The 19,211-nt window shown below is 39.8% G+C and overlaps 1 protein-coding gene across 1 annotated transcript in view; it reads right to left on the bottom strand.

The window, feature by feature from the left end:
• NCKAP5 (NCK associated protein 5) overlaps window positions 1–18,839 on the bottom strand; it is a 378,197-nt gene extending 359,358 nt beyond the window's left edge. Inside the window, exons 1-2 of the mRNA XM_031056009.1 lie at window positions 18,702–18,839; window positions 6,061–6,176 (exon numbers count right to left, since the gene is read on the bottom strand). The gene's annotated coding sequence lies outside the window, so the exon portion shown is untranslated. The remainder of the gene's footprint in view (window positions 1–6,060; window positions 6,177–18,701) is intronic.
• Between the last annotated feature and the right edge of the window lie 372 nt (window positions 18,840–19,211).

The raw sequence follows: 19,211 nt of genomic DNA, 5'->3' as shown, positions 1-19,211 counted from the left end.
TCAGTATAAACACAAACAGGACTAACAGAAAACAATAGTTCTGTGACAAATTTTTGCTCATCTGGAATTGAACATGATAAATTCTTGTAGCATACTAGCAAGCCAATGTAGCTGCTTTTTCCATTCCCCTTGTTCCAACATATGTGGCTGTGGAAAGTGCGTGGCAGTGGTGCTGGGTGAATTCACACAGTGCTGTGCAAGGCTTTGCAGAGACATTTAAAGCAGCTTTAAATAAGTTACTTTGGTTCTGGAAAGCACCTTGGCCACGTTAGTTCCCTGCATGGAGCCCAGCCCAGGAAATACCCTTGGCAGAGGCCTAAGGGAGTGTTACAGTCCTGCCCCAGCCCAGGAGCAGCTTCAGAGCCAGCCCAGGATCTCCACACGACACTGCCCTACAACCACAGAAGTAATAAAAGTGTTCCTTTTGCTTTCAGAAAAAGGCAGGAAAATTCTTTATCTTCACAATGTAAGTCCAACCTGAAAAGGCTTTCCTAGTCATGGTGTGAGCTCATTTGATTCATCCTAGAACACCATTCTAAACTGAAAGAATAAAAGTCACTCTGAGGTTGAGTACCACCTTTGAAATGGTCTGTGGGAGCATGAAGCAAGACTCATCTTTGCTCTTTGATAGATGAAGGGCTAAGGCTCAAGCCACTTCACTGGCCTTTGTCTGCAAGGAGTAAAAACCCAAGTGCACCCTGACCAGCACTGCTGGGGTCTGCTCCTCATTCCCTTGATTTCAAATAATCTTAGCAGTTCAGGTGAGCAATGCCTGTTTTCAAAGGCCAAGTAACATGCATACACTCATGGATATACATGTATTAATAACAGGGATTAGCTGCCACTAGCCAGAGCCACTTGCTTACAATATTTGGAATATCCTGAAAATTTGAAGCCTTTACGATTTTAACTCAGATATTCTTGCTCTACTTTATGTTCTAGGTTGCTTTGTTGAATGATTTGGGTCAAGTCTTGTGTGTTGATCTAGAGGTCAGTCATAGCAGACACCTGGAAGAGCTTCTCTGACATCTGCCCTGCCCTGTTCTTGTTTCCTTATTCCTCCTTTTAGAGGAATTTTACAGATTACAGCAGTTCTCAGCATGCAGAAGTCTGTCTTATTCTATATGAGTGGGTGTTATTGTTCATGTGATGCCACAGGTAAATGGACAATTTCAAAGAATTTTAAATAAGGCACATCGTGCACATTGTCTCCAGTTCAGAGCTCTTCCAAATATCACAGAAGTTTGGACAAGAGAAATTTCTGCTGTGCTCTGGCTTTGGCACATGTCTTTTAACAGATGGAAATTATTGTTATGTAGCCTTAGGTCATATCAGGATCTCTTTTCATTTCTGTAATGAGGCCCAATTAATACCTAATACTGACTTTCTGCCACTCAAAGGATTTTAAAATATCAGGATTTCAGCCAGAACTGTAATGCTGATGTGTGCTTTTATGATATAATCTAACTGTAATTACCCAAACCAATATCAACATAATAGTCATTCTTATTCTATAGGAAACTTGGGAATTCCACTGTATTCAAAAAATGCTTACTCTAAAAGAGAAATCTTTTCTCACTCCCATTGCAGGGTCAGCATTTCACCTTATGTGAAGGAGAGTTGCAAATTAGAGAAATTAGGGTAATTATATTGAGCTAGACAGGCTTTGGGCTGGTCTCTTATTTTGCTGCAAAATAAGACAGGACAGGACAGCTATCACTCTGTGCAACCTTACCATGTAGCATTAGAAATATCTGCACTGAGAAGTGGTTTAGAATAGCTATTTTGTAGTGATTTACTGCTAATTTTGTAGACAAAACCCTAAAGCCAGCTTTCTATTTTTAGGGCTTTTGCCTTTCACAGGGTTTTACATAAAATGACAGCAATTAAAAACTTTATTTACAAAATATTCACAGATTACTACTCAATTATAGCTTATTCAGCATGCAAGACCTCCAGGGTTACCACTAGTGAAAAGGTCATGAATGCTTGAAATTTTTTAATTTTCACTTGTGTATTAGAAATTTGGACTGAAGATTGAAAAATTCTGGGCAAATGATAAGATGACACAGAAGTTTACAGTTCAGCTTTTTCTCTTTCTCTACGTGCAGCCCTGGGAACCTCCTGGAATGACTCTCAGCATCTTTGCTGAATCCATAGGACTGTTCATTAACTGTGGTTTCCAGCTGCTGCCCAACATACCGCCAAACTTCTCAAATTTCCACCAAACTCTACATCCTGACCATCATACTTGAAACAGATTAAGACAGAATTGGATTGCCCAGATGCATTACGAAAGAGAAACTTACAACCAAGACTAAACTGAATGATACTAAAATATAGTGAAATTAATGCAAATAAGCTTGGTATCTTCTTTCCCCTCCTTCCTTTCTCTCCTCAGAAATATTCAATGACCAGATAGCTGGCAAGATAAACAGTAAATGCCACTGTAACTTAATGGGGGCTGTGTACCAGAAATGGTAAATAAAATGACAGAAGTTGCTTTACTATTACATGATAAAATTTTAAAAAATATATTTAATTACTACTGTCAGAAACTGTGCTAAAAATACGTTCTTGAGTTGCATTTTTTCTACATGACAAATAAATGTAGGAATGCAGCCTTCTCAAGGAACTGTTTGTACTAGGCACTGTATTTCCTCTCCACCCAGCAGAACTTCCAGAAGATCATATGAATTTTGCAAGTATATCGAGGAGATAATAGTTACCACAGGCTGTAAAACTGAAAGATCATAGACATGCAAGTATATGCAGTTGCTACAAGCAAACTACATTTTCTTCCTGCCAAAAAGGCCTCTCTAATCTCCAAGCTAGTGAAAATGTCCTCATGGCTCCAATATTTTCCCTGCAGCCACAACAATTTTTTAAATACATATGCAGCCATTTGATTTTATCCCCTAGAAGAGCAAACCCAGCAAGTTAGAGTGTCCATCAACTCCCTTGAAGTTTACATACATTTTATATACATCTTGCAAATTAGTCTGCATACTCAGGTTCTCTGTATTTATTTAAATCTTACCATCACTTCTCAAGAACGAGAAGGAAGAATGTCGATTTTAGCTCTCCCCAAACTGAGTGGCAAGTCAAACCACATGGGGACATTAAATGACTCCAGGTCACTGCTCCACACCCCTACAGAGTGGGTTTAGTTCAGAAATGTTTGGTGTCAGGAGCTGAAACCACAGTTGCTCATTACCCAAACAGCAGCTCAGGACGAGACGCCCCGTGTGTGCTGGGTTGGGGATGTCTGGCACCAAGGCACTCGAGCCAACATGGCTTCATTTACTCAAAACAACAGTATGGTCATGCCTTGTACACCTGAAAGCATGGCCCTGCTTCTGTGGGGAATGGCAGTGTTTGGTGCTATGAACTAAAAAAGCATTTGTCCCAAACAATGCCAAAGCAGAGGGGAAGCAGCTCCAGTTCTGACTCTGCTGTCCCACACCTCCCCACAAGCACCTCCAGTGCCTGGCTGGGTGGCACTCGGCTTCTCCAGAAAATGCCAAGAACTCACCTCAGAATGATTAATGCCACACCTTCCAACTAGGATGTATTCATTTTTTACACATACCTACAGAAAGCTGCTGTCCTCAAGCTGTCATACTCTGAAAGCATTTTTGAGGGAAAATAGTGAAAGGCAACAGCAGAGACACTTCCCAAAGAAGATGTTCACCTGCAATATCTTCCATCTGACTTTGCCAGTGCTCGAGCCCTCTAACCAGCCACCTCAGCTCCACAGAAATCTTTTCTGGGAATTACACAACGACCAAGTGCCTGCACCTTACCACAACATTTACTCCTTGCTCGAGAATTTAAGCTTTAATTAAAAGTTTCTACACCTTATGCCTGCAAGGAAAATTTATCAAAACACAAGCAGAACATAAACCTTCAACCTACATAAAGCTTGAGACAACTGCTCAGAAATTCTGTTTTTCTTCTTAGCACTTCACTGAAATGAAATCACAGCATTTCCTAAAGGCAGCTTCACTGAAAACACCGGATTTTTAATAAATATTTAAGTGTAGTTCTCAGGGGGTTTTTGCCACCCTTCCCAAAGCAGTCTACAAGATTTTTGCCTTCAGCTTTGCTGTTTTTCCCCTCAACAATCCCAAAAGAAAATCTATACCTTTTTTGCTATCTAAAACATATTTAAAAGCAAGATATTGACAGACTACAATAAATTGTACCGAGCAAGAGTGTAATTATTTATTTAGCAGAGCTTTTCAACAGGCATGTATTGACACATTTGCTTAGGGAAAATGTCTTTCCGTCCAAAAAAAAAATTTGAGCTGCAACCAAGAGTTTCAGGAAAGGCTGCAAGATGTTGGGGCTGGGCAAGGACCCCCATGGGGGTACAGCTCTTTTCTCACGAGCTTCTGTGCCACAGACACTGGCACAAAACTGCCTCTTGTCCATGTATTTAACACCACAATTAAAAGATGTTAATGTCTATAGAATCCATTACCTTCCATGGGATTTGGGCATATGTACCACAAGCTGCACCACACCAAGCACCACCAAAGGAGAAAGGCCTCCCCAAAGAACATTCCTGAGCAAGACCCAAAGCCAAAGGGGAAACCTCACGCTGCTTGTGGCTCATCCCTGCCATGCAGTGCCATCTCAGACTCCAGAACAACAGTTCCCTGCCTCCAGGGAAAGGCAGACAGACACTTCAGTCATGGCACACTGCAGAAGCCATACAAACCCAGGTTTGTTCCAGGACAAAACCACAGAAGCAGCGAGGCATGGCAGTAATTTCACAAATCCACAGTCACTCATGTCACAGCTTCTCTTTCTACCGAGCCCAAAGCTGCACAGGGAGCTGTCAGCAGCCACAGTCCCTCTCCCCATCCCAGAAATGCTCTCCCTCCTTCTCCCCTGTTCTCTATCACAGCTCAGGGTGACTCAGCTCAGCTCCCAGGAGGAAAATCATCCCCGCTGCTCATGCACATGAACTCTATCTGTCCACAGTGATACACATGCCCCTCTGAGAAACCTCAAAAAGGAGAGGAAGAGAATCCATGGCGAATGGTAGGACAGAAATGGACTGGCACACACAGCTGCAGCTATCCTGCATTAAAATGAAGTTACATCCATGTGGGCTTCCAGGAAAAAGGCTGCTATAGGATTTTCCATTGCACATCATTCAGTGCAGTGAAGTGTGCTGTACTTGCACAAAGTGCCCCAAACTTTTGTATATTGGTTTTATTCCTTATGAAATTATTAAATGAAAAAGCTATTAAACTTACTTCATACAAAAACGAAATTTATCTTCTATACTGAGCCAAGAGTATTGACATTGCCACCCTGCTGATATCCATGGAAGAGTCTTATAGTAGGCTCCTCTATTGCAGAGATATTGTTTTTAAAGTTTCAAACTCCTGTGCACTGTCACAAAGCTTTCCAACATTTATGGCTTCCAGTCACTCACCTAATAAATGTAAAAATGCTTTCATGGGACTATATGATTAAAAGGAGGAAAACAAGGGGGATACACTGGATCACCACTTCTCCTACCTTAACTGAATGCCAGAGATTGCCCTTTACTTCAATTTCTCTTCCTTCACTCCTGTTCAAGTATGAATGATAGCATCCAGTGGACATACCCCTGGGAAGAATGGAGCTTCCTTCACCACAGAAATTCTGTTTTTGTGAAATGCTCGAAGTTGCTAAGTATCCTTATAACACACAAGCATCCAGTTCAAAGGATAGTGCTCTGCCTCCACAGCACTCAGCTCCCACAGTGGTGCTAAAAAGAGGAATTTGGCTCAACTCTAACTACACACTATGCCAGAAGCAAAAGGGAAAAAACCCCTCAAAAGTCAATAGTCCTCACTCCTTTTACTGTAAATACATTTTCTAATCCAGTGGTCCAAATCACAGACTCACGAGCTGGTTGTGTGCAGGGCCTGATAAATCCCGAGTCAGTTAAAAACTAACATGCACTGATAAAAGATCAGTCTATGGAAGTGAAAGGTTTGAACAAGTGGGAACAACTTCACTTTTTTGTTAGGGCAGTGCTTTGTTTTATATACAGACCTGAGCAGCTCTGGAACTAGGGCTGATGCAAAGATGGAAATTGAGCTGAAACATGAGGAAGCTCTTCCCACTGCTACCGGCACTTAACGCAGCTGCCATCAAAGAATGCCTCTCACCTGAATTTTTTCAAGACACAAAAATAAATTACCACATGAGTCACCATTTCTTGGTTTCTTTCTGAACAAGAGCACACACAAAAATTTTATAAACTACTTTGTGCAATATTATTTCTAATGTATTGCCAAAGACCCAAACTACTGAAAAAGCCCATAGGCCCTGGCGATGCTGCATGCTAGGGAAATGTTTGTATTTTGAGCTCTACCAGTTCTACTGACCAAGACATTTTGTTGTAATCACTGAACTCATCAGGGGATTAGAGAGTTAATAAGAACATAGGAGACTGCACAATTACATAAAGTACAATCTGTCACTTAGATATTGGAAATGGACTATGAAGATGCCAGTATAAGTGCATGTACTTATATACAGAGAACATTTTAAACGGTTGACCATGATTTATAAGTGCTGCAGCTGTCACACACACTATTTCTGACATCCAAAGAGCCTATGCATACTTTCAGTGGAAGAAATTTCTAGTTATTTGCCATTTTGTAGAACTGTAAATCACATAAATGCTCATATTATTATCATGTGCTCTGACAGTTTGCATCAACAGACCATCTTGGAAGAATTACAGTGATGAATTATTGACAGTATCTCATATAGCTGACAAACATTTATTTGAAATGCTGGGTACAGAACCTGCCTCTTTCCGATCTTGAGATTGACCCTAATGTAAACTATAGCATACAACAGATCAAAAAATATATAGCCTGGCTCTCAATTTGTGATCTCATTTTCATCATTCAATGGTTCCCAGAAAGATTGTTTATTATTGATGTGAAATGCTGGAACCAAAATATCCTGTAGCTGGAAGCTGGAAGTCTCAGTAACTGAGTCAGAGTGACTCTTCTGGCCTTCCCTCAATATGCTTTATTTCTTCTATTGAATAAACAAACAGTCTTATTCTTTAATGACAACATGAGCCAGGATTTTCCCATATTGTTTTGACAGATGTTGTCAGGGACTGATTACAAAAACCTGTACACCTAGGTACTTAACTGCTGTGATATTCCATAACACAACTGAACTACGTGCAGAATAAACTAATGTCATAGGCAGCTCTGCTAATGAAAAGCCTCTGACTATGGAAATTAAACTGCAAAATAATTTTTCCAACTGCATCAAAACTATTTTTAAGGGTACTGGAGATAAAAATATGTTATTTTGTACATTGTACTGAGAGGGCACAGAAAACAATGATGGATTGATTATCAAAATACCTTACTGTTTGGTTCAGGCACCTTGCAGGGAAAGATCAGGTCCTTTTCCAAAAGTCTCAATACTCCAAAGCCCTCACCCAGCACAGCCAGACCAACCGTAACTACTACTTGGCTCAGTAAATTCAGTCAGAATTTAATCTATTAATTATGGTTTTGTGCTCTGTTTTTACAGGTAGGTGGAAAATGCATCAAAGCTGGTGGGCCTGAATTTTAAGCAATTATTTTAAAGATTTTTCTGGGATTTGTATTGCAGGTGGGTTAGGAGATGCCGTTTCACTGACCCATGTGTTATATAAAAAAAAAAAATAAAAGTAGGCTGAATCCCCACTACAATTACACACAGAACTGTGAAACAGAATGACTTTCTATTATCAGGTGTTAATGTGCCCTTTGTAACTGTTAAAAGGAAACCCAGACACTGCACCATGGGTTGTCTCTTTGAATGCTGCTTTTCAGGTCTGTAGCCCCCACTGGCCCTGACATTTACTTGTTAAATAGATCACAAAGTGAGTATCGAGAGGAAAATATTTTTCTAAGCTCAGGGAGAATGAGGGGACATCACAGTGAGGGTATTTAGACAAGTCAGACACTGTTCCTGCAAACCTGACCCACTAATAATGCTGGAAATTAAAAACCTTTTGCAAACCTGGTTGACTACTAATTCTGGAAATTAAAGCCCATAGCTCTGTGTGATTGACCAAAGAGATCTTACATCATTTTGTCTGTGTAGAATGAGACACTGCACAATTCATGTGTACAAAGTGTATTTCCTCAGTACTTCTCTAGATTCCACAGAAAGAGACTTGCATGTATGTGTGCATACAGACTGAGGGCAAGGTTGAAAAGAGATAAAAGGGTATCAACACTACACTGCACATTTGCAACAGTTGAATCCTTATATGGTTGGTTGGAGGAAGATCCTAACTAGATATGAGCCAAAAACTCTAAAAATGTTCAGTGATCAAAAGTTTTCACTACTGTCTCTAATAAAATACTTCTTTTGGTTTAAAAAAAAAAAAAAGAGAGTGTTTTTTTATCTTTTAGTTAGCTGTGGAAATGTATAATTTCATGGCTTTTCTTCTGTCATTTGTCTTCAGGTGTGTTAAACAAGCCCAAACCTGAGAATTTTGCAATTTTTATATTTAGAAATAACTTTAAATGAAACCTATAACTGAAAAATAAATGTTTAATTCTTCACCACTGTGAAGAAAATTTGAAATCTATTCAAGCAATATAGTGCAGTTAGAATCCAGAAGGGGTTTATGTGGGATTTAGAATACGTCAGTCTTTCCAAGGACACAGGCCTAAGTGACAGCACCTGCATACCAAGGACAAGACCAAAGCCCATTCTTAACCTTGCAAAATTTTCCAATGATTTTCATTACTGATTTGATAGAAAAGTGAAAGCAGTCTTCTCAGTAATCATGTTTCTTTTATAAAACCTTAGCTTTCTTCATACTAAATACATATAAAGAGCATTTTTTCAATAAATGCAGCACCACCAATTTGAAAGCAATCCCTGCCTAGGAAGGATTATGAACTGTCTATCATCCCTCTGTGCCCTAAGAAGGGTCAATAAGTCATTCTTGCCATGCACAGTATTATGTAAGAAATTACAAAGGGGCCCTATTTAGATGACCTCCTTTTTTGTTTCATATTCTAATTGCCCAGCTAAAAAGAACCCGTTGTCCCAGCGGAAACTTTAGGAGCAGCACTGGGCGAGCTGAGCACACAGGAGCACTTTACACGTGCACTCTGACCTCTCTTGACACTGCAGGTCCTTTTCCAATTTCCAAAAGTTTCCAGGAGGAAGCAGAAGGAGTCAGCCCTGTCTATGTGATGTCTCAGTGACATTTTGCTGAGATGATAGTTCACTGGGATTTGCACATCTGAAACTCCCTCCAGGGAGACTTGTGAGAGCTTCAGCCTAACCTGCTTTCAGCACTCCGTGGAGTAATTCTGTTCCAAGAGCCAGCAGCCACTGATGGTAGCAGGAAGATGCAAAGGAGTGCAAAGGGACCTCAGCCCTGTAGGACCCAGTGAGGCCTAAAAGCCACTCATAAAAATGAAACATCCCCATGAAGTTCTTGAAAATTGAGGTCTGATTTATGGAAAAAAGTGTATTTTTGGGGGACAGTATTATTGAACTAACACAAAACCAAAAAACAAGTATGCCTTAAACGAGAGTCTAGCAAAAGCTTTATTTAAAAAAAAAGAAAAAAAGGAAATTTGAAAAAAAATATTCACCCTCCAATATCTTTGAAATAATTTATGCTTCCAGCTAAGCTAAAAAAAGGTATCATTGTGAGAGATACGTGATGACACTCGTAATATTTCTAGCCATAGGATGCATTAGATGATTGGAAAACCAGAGTCAGGCTAAGTCTGGTTTGCTCTGTTACCTGAACTCCAGACCTGAAGCAGCTGTGGCAGAGGATAGGGCTCTCCCAGCACATTCATGGACCCCACACTGAACTTTTTAGTGGTGCCTCCACAGACAGCACAAATTGTGGGTATTTTCACCTCTCTCTTATTTTTTCCCTTGTCTCATATCACAGAGTCCTGAGGACTATCTAATATATTAGTTTTTAAAGGCATCATCTTTTCATGCCTCCTGAATCCAATTTAAACTTCAAATTTTAATTCATTGAAGTGGGATGATACCTGGTACCCCAGTGAAGAAAATGAAGACTGTTAAATCCATATGATTCATTTTTCAGATGAAATGAGCACCTCTAGGAAATAGTGGAATAAAATAGATCCCCAAAAACCAAACCAGGTAGGTATCATCTTTAATTCAAATACATTTATTTGCACTGTTCTGGTCACCTTCAGTGATTATTACTTCTTGCATGCAAGATGAGCAATGTAAAGCAGAACCAGTGGGTGAAGGCAAGATGCCAAGGAAGCAAAGTAAATAAAAATAAAAAAGGCAGGAGAATTTCAGCTCTAGTGACAGAGGATGCAGCACTACTGATTGTACCACATTCCTCCCAGTGGGTTATGTACAAATGAGGGCTGGCAAAGGTGAGGTGTCCTTGTAGCAGATACACACAAGCTGGGCCATAAGTGGTTTTCCCAAGTTTGGCTGTGTGAGTGCTGATTCCAACCCAACTTGCTACAGTCAGATCCTTCAGCACCTCACACATGGTGCAGCACAATTTATTTTACACAGTGAGCAGAGGCACACCTCTCCTTCTCCCTCCCACACCTGCCATACCATGTCAGAGGAATACTCCCCTCAAATTCCCTTCCATTAAACTGTAGCTAATAGGGCTGACCATGGGGCTGCAGGAAAGCCAAAAAGTGCTGCTGCCACAATAACTGCAATCCAGTTGTTCCAAACAAGAAATATTTGTAATTCTTCAAGGCTATCAATGATTCTAGCAAATAATTCTAGAAAAAGCTTTGCTTAGTTTAATCCACACGGTTGATGACTCTTCAGTAAAACTTTCTGTACTTTATACACAGAGATCTACAGATTTATTTTACATCTGTATTATGTTGTTCATATAAATTTGTCATTTGAAATTATTTTAGGCATAATGTTTACAGAATTGTTTCAGTAAGAAAGCTTATTGCAGAGGGATTCTAGCTTTGACTGCTGAAACCACTTGGTCTAATCATTTAGGGGAGTAAATAAATGTTATGAGACTTCATGGAGAAACTATTATCCAAATTACTGAACAACAACAGAACAGCCTTTATTATGTTCCAGGAATGCATTTCTGGCAGAGAAAATAACATTTGTATACAATGTCTTTTTATAGATTAGACAGGAGAAAAATGCCTGCATTGATGTACTGCAAACTGCAGGGTTTTTTTCTTTCCTGAAGAATTACAAGTGACATCAGTTTTCAAAATTTCTGAGGAGAAGAGAACACACTTTGTTAAAAGAATTCCAGCTTTTTTTATCCTGCTAAATTGTGTACTAAGACAAACTTTCCCATTGTTTATTGTTTGCCAGGTCATGGCTTTGGTGTAAAGAAAAAGTGCTTCAAGCTCTCAAATATTCCTCCTGAATAATTATTTTATTGTTTTCTATTGAGCAAAGTGGCAAAATGATCTGACTGAAATCTGTAACACTATTTGCCAGGGTCTTGAAGCCTTTGCCTGCAATGCATAAAATAAAACTGTAAGGTCTCAGCAGACTATTCTCAGGATAGTTATTCCTTTATCATGTTGGTTCAAGCAATCCTCTTCAATGGTCAAACATGTTGTACAAAAAAACTAAGCAGTAATCATAGGGGTTCCAAAGAGGAAACAGCTTATAAGATTTTCCCAAGGGAGGTAAGCAAAATACATAGTGTAGAGAAGAAAAAGAAAAGATCCAAGGTGTTGGGATCTTATAGTAAATCTCTAGAGAATTCTACTTGTTCTTCCCTTCATCACTCTATAACTGGCAGAGTTTTGGGCCACACTACTGAAGCTCTCTGATCCACCAAAAAAATCTCTACTCTGAAACAAACCTGAACTTCTTTCCAGGTTTGTTGGTTTTGACTGTCAAAATATTAATGCTGGAAGCAGCAGGAGCAGCAGCCAGGCTGGGATGGATGAAACCCCTGGGGAGAAGGACTTTAAGCACCTGCAGTACCACCATGGCAGCTCTTGTGTGTCCAGCACCTGCAGCATGAAGCTGCATCCTCTCAGTATTAACAAAGCCCAAATGAAGCTGCACCTAAATTCCAAAGTCTTACATCATATTAAAGAACAAGTTAATCTCTAAAGCCATCTCAGTGTGTCACTCAAGCATATTCTTGGATGACACCAACTGTCACAGCTGCACTGAGGTTCAGCTAGTAAGTTCAACAAATCCCATAGCAGGATCTATTCCAATGATTAAAAATATAAGTATTTACTCATGTTTGCTCGGCTCTCTGCTCTCCATCTCCTCTTATTTTTTTTTTCTTGTGTATGAAGGAAACTGCCTTGTAGAGCAAAAAATTCCTCCAATTAAGTGTGCTGGTATAGAGATCAGCCTGCTGCCTGGCAGTAAATCAACAGCTTTACCATTAGAGAAAATAGAAAATGCCTTTGATCGCAGCACAACCTGTGTGGAACTCTCAGTGATCAATGAAAGAAGCGCCTCATTACAGATCCTCCATCGAGAAGGAGAAGTTAGCTCAGAAGATGAGACAGAAGGCAATCTCAAAAAGCCAATCTAACCATCAGAGTAAGAAATTGGGTTCTGAAGAAATTGTAGTGCATGGCTCATGTTGCTAGAAAAGACCTAGCTAGAAGTACCCAGATCTTGATTCAAACACAGTCTTTGTGTTGCACAACAAAGCCATGACATTCCCCAGAGAAGCCTCTGTCCTCCTCAGTCTATCTCCTTTAAATGCACAAAGAATCCATTTAAAGATATTCAGTTTCAAAATTATTCAGTTTTGGCACTCCACCACAGCCTCCTGAGGGGACCAGCAGCAGTACAGGGCCGTGCTTTCTGCCCTCATAAAGCTCCCTTGTTGAGAGGCAGCCCATGAAGTATCCTTTCAGTTTTTACTGTCAGTAGTGCTACATCACATTTGTATCACCCACCTCAGGCCAGGCAGTCACAAAGCCCTTTACCAGACCTCATTTCACACAAGAGCTGTAAATGCCCATCCCACCCATGCACAGATACCCCCTCAGCACATCCCCTTTCTACCTGCACGGCCCAGGTGATCCCTCAAACCTCCCAGCTAAGCACTTACCCAGCTCAGCTGGATTTAGATGGCAAAAGAAAGCAGGATTGCATTATTCTCTGCAGGATTTTGTAAACTATGAAATTTTATACTCAAATATTCCTTGTAACATGTATCCCTATGCTACAAGACTGCATAACAATTCATGCATTTATGTTAAATAATTCAGGCCAAATATATGTTGCAATATTAAAAGTAAATTGTTAGCAACAAAAACTGCAAGAAAGAAAAAAATCAATCCCTGTCTTTCTCCACAGGAGAATCAGGGAGGTATGAAGTGTTTCTTTTTAAATTTACCTGCACTAACAAGCATAGCAATAGCTGTTCCTTGTACCTCGCGATGTCAGAGAGTGTTGCCAAAGGTAAAACTGTTGCTCTGGATATGAACATGGTTCCAAGAATGCATTTTGACCCCACATAATTTTTTGTAGTAGGTCAGTTTCATTTTTGAGCTGTACACAGCCTTTCTAGACTGCAAACAGAGGAACACTTCAAATAGAGGCACTATTTGGATTGTGTCTCTGCACATATCCCCTATGGGCTCAGAGGGGTGGAAAGAGTAGGAACTACACAGCTACTGTTATTTTCACCAGAAGGGTGATTTGAAAAGAATAAAGAATTGGCTTTTCCTTTAGGACCAGTCATGAAACTGAGCCAGTGTGGGTGAGAGGCTGGAAAAGAGAAGTAAATTACTTTTCTTCCAACAATTGAAAGAAATAAAGGCAATTCCTTCCTTGGAGTAATCACATTTATAAAAATTGGTATCTAGAGACACAGTTTGACCCTACAGGAACAGACCTCACAGTAATGAGGTTGGGTGCCTTTCCAGGCAAAGTTCTCCTGGGCTGATGTGACAAAGACAGCATTTATGTGGGCTACCACAGAAGAAATCATATAAAAATTAATCTGAATTCCTGATTCGTGGTTCTTACCACAGAAGACAGCAAAGGGACAACTCTTTGACTTTGGACAGAAAAATAACTTTGGTCCTGTAGGCAGGACCAGAATATGTGTGGAAAAATAATTTCATTAAGTCCCAGGATCCATTTTGTGAACCACAGCTACCTGTACTGATCATCAAGGCCTTAAAAATCCCATTTAAGTGTGATGTCCTCATTTATCAACTCTAGTTACCACAACAAAATTAAGGTTTTGGACTACTGCCCTGAACTGCCCAATTTTGGAAAACTAAAACTTCACCATGTGCATGATGATTATACTGCTGAGGTGGGAGGCTGGAGAGCTGACTGTTGTGCCACCAACAAACTGTGTCAGAAACTCTAAGGTTAATGGCAGTTTATCCACAGGCTCTAGACAGACAGTGTGAGGCTTGAAATTATCTCTTTAAAGACTGTAAAGAGAGAGATCCACCATGGTGGTGAGGTTCTGCAGAGAGAGGGCTGCTCAGTTCTTACAAACTCCCAGATTTAAAGGACAACCTGAATCGGCACAGCCAGCCCCATATCTTGGGTAATTCAAGGATAGCTGCAAGTTAATGCTTCATCACTGACTATTGATCATTTTTCTTTGACTAGTTGATCATTTCAGTTATCCTTATGCCATAAAACTGTAGCACAAGGAATAAGGAGTTTACTAAGGAACTGGCTCCACAAATACTTACAGGTGCTCACAGAGTTCTGCCAGCAAGACATCTCCTGCAGTACACTCAGATTTGTCCTGCTTACCTTCAACTATTTCCTACTGGAAATCATTCCTAGCAAAATTCTACTCAGCATGATACACACATCTGGTATACATTACTCTTTCATTTAAGTTTTCCACTGGCCGTGTGTAACTATTTATATTATTTTAGTATTTCTTCTCTTCCTCCATTAATTTATTACGCAGCTTCTATGTTTGGTAATAATTGTCTGTCCTTACAACAACTTGTCCCCCAACTTTCCTACAGGGAAAATCTTAACCAAATCAATGACTAACAAAAAAACAAAAAAAAAAAAACAACAGAGAATTTTTAAAAAAAAATTCTGCAAACCCCAAAATCCCAGAACTGCTTCACAGCAGGTTTTAGTTTGTAATAGCAAACATGCCCAAAGGGCAGGAGCAATCCACAGTGTGGCTCTATGATACCACCAGGAAGGGACATGAAGTGTTCTTCAGCTGCACTTTTCAAATAAATTACCAGTAAGAGAAAAATAAGGCAAGAATTGGTCACCTCACTGAGGAGCAAAGTTGACTGTTTGATGTAGGTAAAGAAACATGGGAGCTGTTCTAGCTCTTTTCAGCAATCTCTCTATGAAGACAGTGCAGTAGTTGCACTTGCTTTCAGTTCACAGGTCACAAGGTTATGAGCAAACTGTCACACACTACTTTGGTGTAAATGATAAACTCTATTTGTAAGCAGCATCAGCGATTTTCACTTTTAATCTAGAAGACAGCCATTATCTTTTTGGCTTTTTTAAAGGTATTTTGTTCCAAGTTGCTCTGGTGTTTGGCAAATCCCTATAAAGACCATTACACCATTGTCCACTGAGAGGCAAAATGCTGGCATTCAAATCCCATTACACTACTGCCTCACCTGTGAGGACAGACCAAGAGTGCTGGAGTGATAATGAGGTTAGGAAAGAACTGTGAAAGGTGCACTAAAAGTACTCCAAGCAAACACACTCCTCCCACACTCTCCTACTGCAAACAGTTAATTTCTGTCCCTGTGCCAGGACGACTGTGGAGCTCAGGGCCAGCTCTAGTGAGCACAGTGGAGGACAGAGCAGTGGCAGAGAAACACAGGTCATGCAGTTCAGAAACCACAGAAACCAGGGCCAATCCTCAAAGTTACCAGGGCTGACACAGGGCAGCACCTCCCTGAGGTCAATACCTTCCTTTGTACTCTATCATACATGAGGCATTGTCAAGGATTGAGATGCAGCACCATATAAATGCAGACGCCTCCATCCTGACAACAATTGGAGAATAACACATGCTCAGAAAAAATCCCCTTTCTGCCCAGGTAGAAGGAATTTTGCTACTACCCGGGCTTCAGGTTGGGTCAAACTTTCATCTTTATCCAATAATTTGCTTCATATCCTTCCACTGCTGTACCACTTTCCTTAAATATAGGGCCAGACTGTCCTCCAGAATTCTCTAGAGCACCAGAAAAAATCTTCAGTGAAGGAATAGTAAATCCTACCTAAAATTAATAGATGTTTTAATGTAGAAACCAAAGTGCACTTCACTGTTCAGGAAACCAGCAGAACAGCCATTCCCCAGTCCTATGGGCAGTATAACCAGTGTAGGCTCCATGTGAGGCTTTTAATAAAGGAGGGTATATATTCAGATACCCAAAAATTTCAGTTTGACCTGCCAAAGGCATGAAGTAGTAGTGGCTTTTACTGTACAGAATCACTGAGTAAAACCACCCAGGGGAAAACTCCAGGCAAGTTCTCATCTGCTTGCCATTATAAATTATGTCGACCCTTCAGTCAGACTTATGTAATTCTCCCTGTGGAGACACACCAAAGTTGTACAACTTTTCAGCAAGTCATTCTGGGGAGAAGCCCAATAGAAATCTGCCTGAGTTTTGGCAGAATTTAAGGGCTAATATCCAAGGAAATAATCCAGAAAGCCAGCTTTCCAAAGGATATTTAGCCTTGGGGACACCTAAAAAATTTTTAAGTGTTCCCAGAGTGTTTCATCCACACCTGTGCCAAAGTGCAGGGCAGTTGGGAAGGTTTCTCACCAGCTTCACCTAAGCTCTCCCAAGCTCCAGAGTCCAGGCAGCAGTTCCTGCAGGCCAGTGAGTTCCCCAGAGACACTCAATCCCTGATTAATTGTGCAGCAAAGGAGGCTCTAATTTGCAAACATCCAAACCCCAGCTCACTGCTGGTACAATGAGATCAAGAAGGAAATACAGAGGGCTAATGCATCCTCTGCACCTGTTTGTTTGACCACTTCCTAAGCACCTCCCTCTCTTTCTTTAAGGTAACTGATAAATCACATGAACCACTGGGCATAGGGAATACATCCATCATTGCACATATGCAGAAATGAAAAGTAAATGACATGAAAAATGTTATTATGCAGGAGGATCTAGATTTATCTTTTGATTTATACTGAGTCAAACCTGTTTAAGACAGAGGTTTACCTTGAAACAAGTTTTGTTAGCCCTCAGATTCCATTAGAAAAAGAAAACCATGAGCTGGCTTTTCAGTGAGTCTACATTTAGTCATCAGCTTCCTCATTTTGCAACTCTAGAAAGGAGTTATTTGGTCTTTTGTAATAATAAATGACTTATGTTGCACTACATGTCTATAGATCTCAAAACTAATAAAAAATGTGTCTTACAATCAGTTAACTGTTGTTTGCACCTTCCTGTATCCTTACTGCTGTGGAGCTTGAATGAAACTTTTAATGCTGCTATGGGCCAGGTCCTGCTAAAAATTTTTTATACATACTGGTTTCATAAACACACAGACTTATTTACTTCCATCATATATATTGCTATTAACATTGACCCTAATTTTTCAACAGTGACTGGGAATCAGCTGGACTGTGAAACAAAGTAGTTCCGCTCTATTCAATGGGTTGCCCTCTGTAATGATTGCCAATCAATAAGGGTATTTCAAAAAGAAAACCAACCTCTCAACTCAGAGATTTTTTGTGTTTCTTCTCTTTAATATTTTGGGATTAACTGCATTTCAGTTATTTTCAGTGTATGTGTACTTGTCTTTATGTTTCATGACAAATGTCTTTAAAACTTGATTTTATTTTGGCAATAAGCTTACTTCTTATGAGGCTTCTTCAGCACGTGCTCTGTGCTACTTTCACATTAACAATTAACAAGGCACATTTAACTGAACCCCCACTGCTGCAATGTGATCTGTCACTAGAAACTTTGCAGGAGTCTTTACTCACAGTTAACAAAAGTGAAGTCAAAACAGACTTATTGAGTAGGATATGTTAGAAGAGAAAGCAATCAGGAATTTCAAATTATTTCAGGTGAATTTTGTGTGGTAAGATACAACACAGGTAGAAACCAATATTTGTTAGTTGTGGAAAACAATTTTCTTTTCATATTCCATTAGTTACTTCCTGATTCAACTAAGAAAAACCTGAGATAGCATAGTGAACACTTTACATTCACCTGATTTCAGTTATTTGTTTTCTATCAAAAGGTTAAAGGCAATAAAATATTACATAGAAAAAAACCTCTCTGAACTGCCTATAAAAATTTTGTTTCCATTTCTAGAATCAGTACAATGATCTACTGAACAGGATTAAGATTAAATTTTACTGAGGATTTAAGATTAAATTTTACTAAGGCAGAGTAGAGGCAGAATAATTGGAAATCTCACTTCTAGGCAGATGCAGACACAGCATAAAATGTCTGGAAAGCACCAACACTGAAATACAGATGTGAATTAAAACGTCTGCAAGGCTCCTGCTTCTATAGGACACATTATCCACAGTGGCTGCACACAGCAACTTCCTGGGCAAAGTCTTTCACCTATTTACATGGTCTGTTCTATCAGCCAAGCTTTTTCCCCAAAACATGAGGTTAAATCAAAAGTGTTAATGGCATCTTTCAGTGCTACTAGCTGTAAACCTCTTTTACAATAACATTTAAAGCATTAAACAAAAAAAATCTGTCCTTACTTACAAGGCAAAGCAGAAAAGGAAGGTCATTCATTACACCCCATTCACTATTTTCTGTTTCATTCTGTAAATATTATAGTGCTACTGAGAAAAAATATAATGTCTGCAGTTCTCAGATCTTCCTTCAGAGTTTCAATCACTTGCTTCCCAAGAAGGGGTTTAACAAATACCACACTGTTCTGTCAATATTTGTATGCAGCACCACATAGGGCAAGCTGCCAAACTTGCATGGTTTAAAGAGCCAAGGGTGGAAAACTGACACCCTAACAAACACACTCCCGGCTTTGTCTCTTTTAACTTGGTGGTAAAAGTGTCATCTTTGCCTCTGACTGTACTTTCGGAAGGCTCCTTTGTTTGCTTGCTCTACTTCTCCAGAAATGCAGTATTTAATAATCACTCTTCACTAAACTTCAAGGATTTGTTTCATACTCAAACATTTCTTATGCAATTATAAGCCTTTTGCTCTCCACCAGCTGCACTTTAAATGTATTTTAATTGGCTGGAATTTAGAAGG

This window comes from Geospiza fortis, unplaced genomic scaffold (genome assembly GCF_000277835.1).
Source record: "Geospiza fortis unplaced genomic scaffold, GeoFor_1.0 scaffold112, whole genome shotgun sequence".
NCBI lineage: Eukaryota > Metazoa > Chordata > Aves > Passeriformes > Thraupidae > Geospiza > Geospiza fortis.
This window is presented reverse-complemented; position numbering and strand designations above follow the sequence as displayed.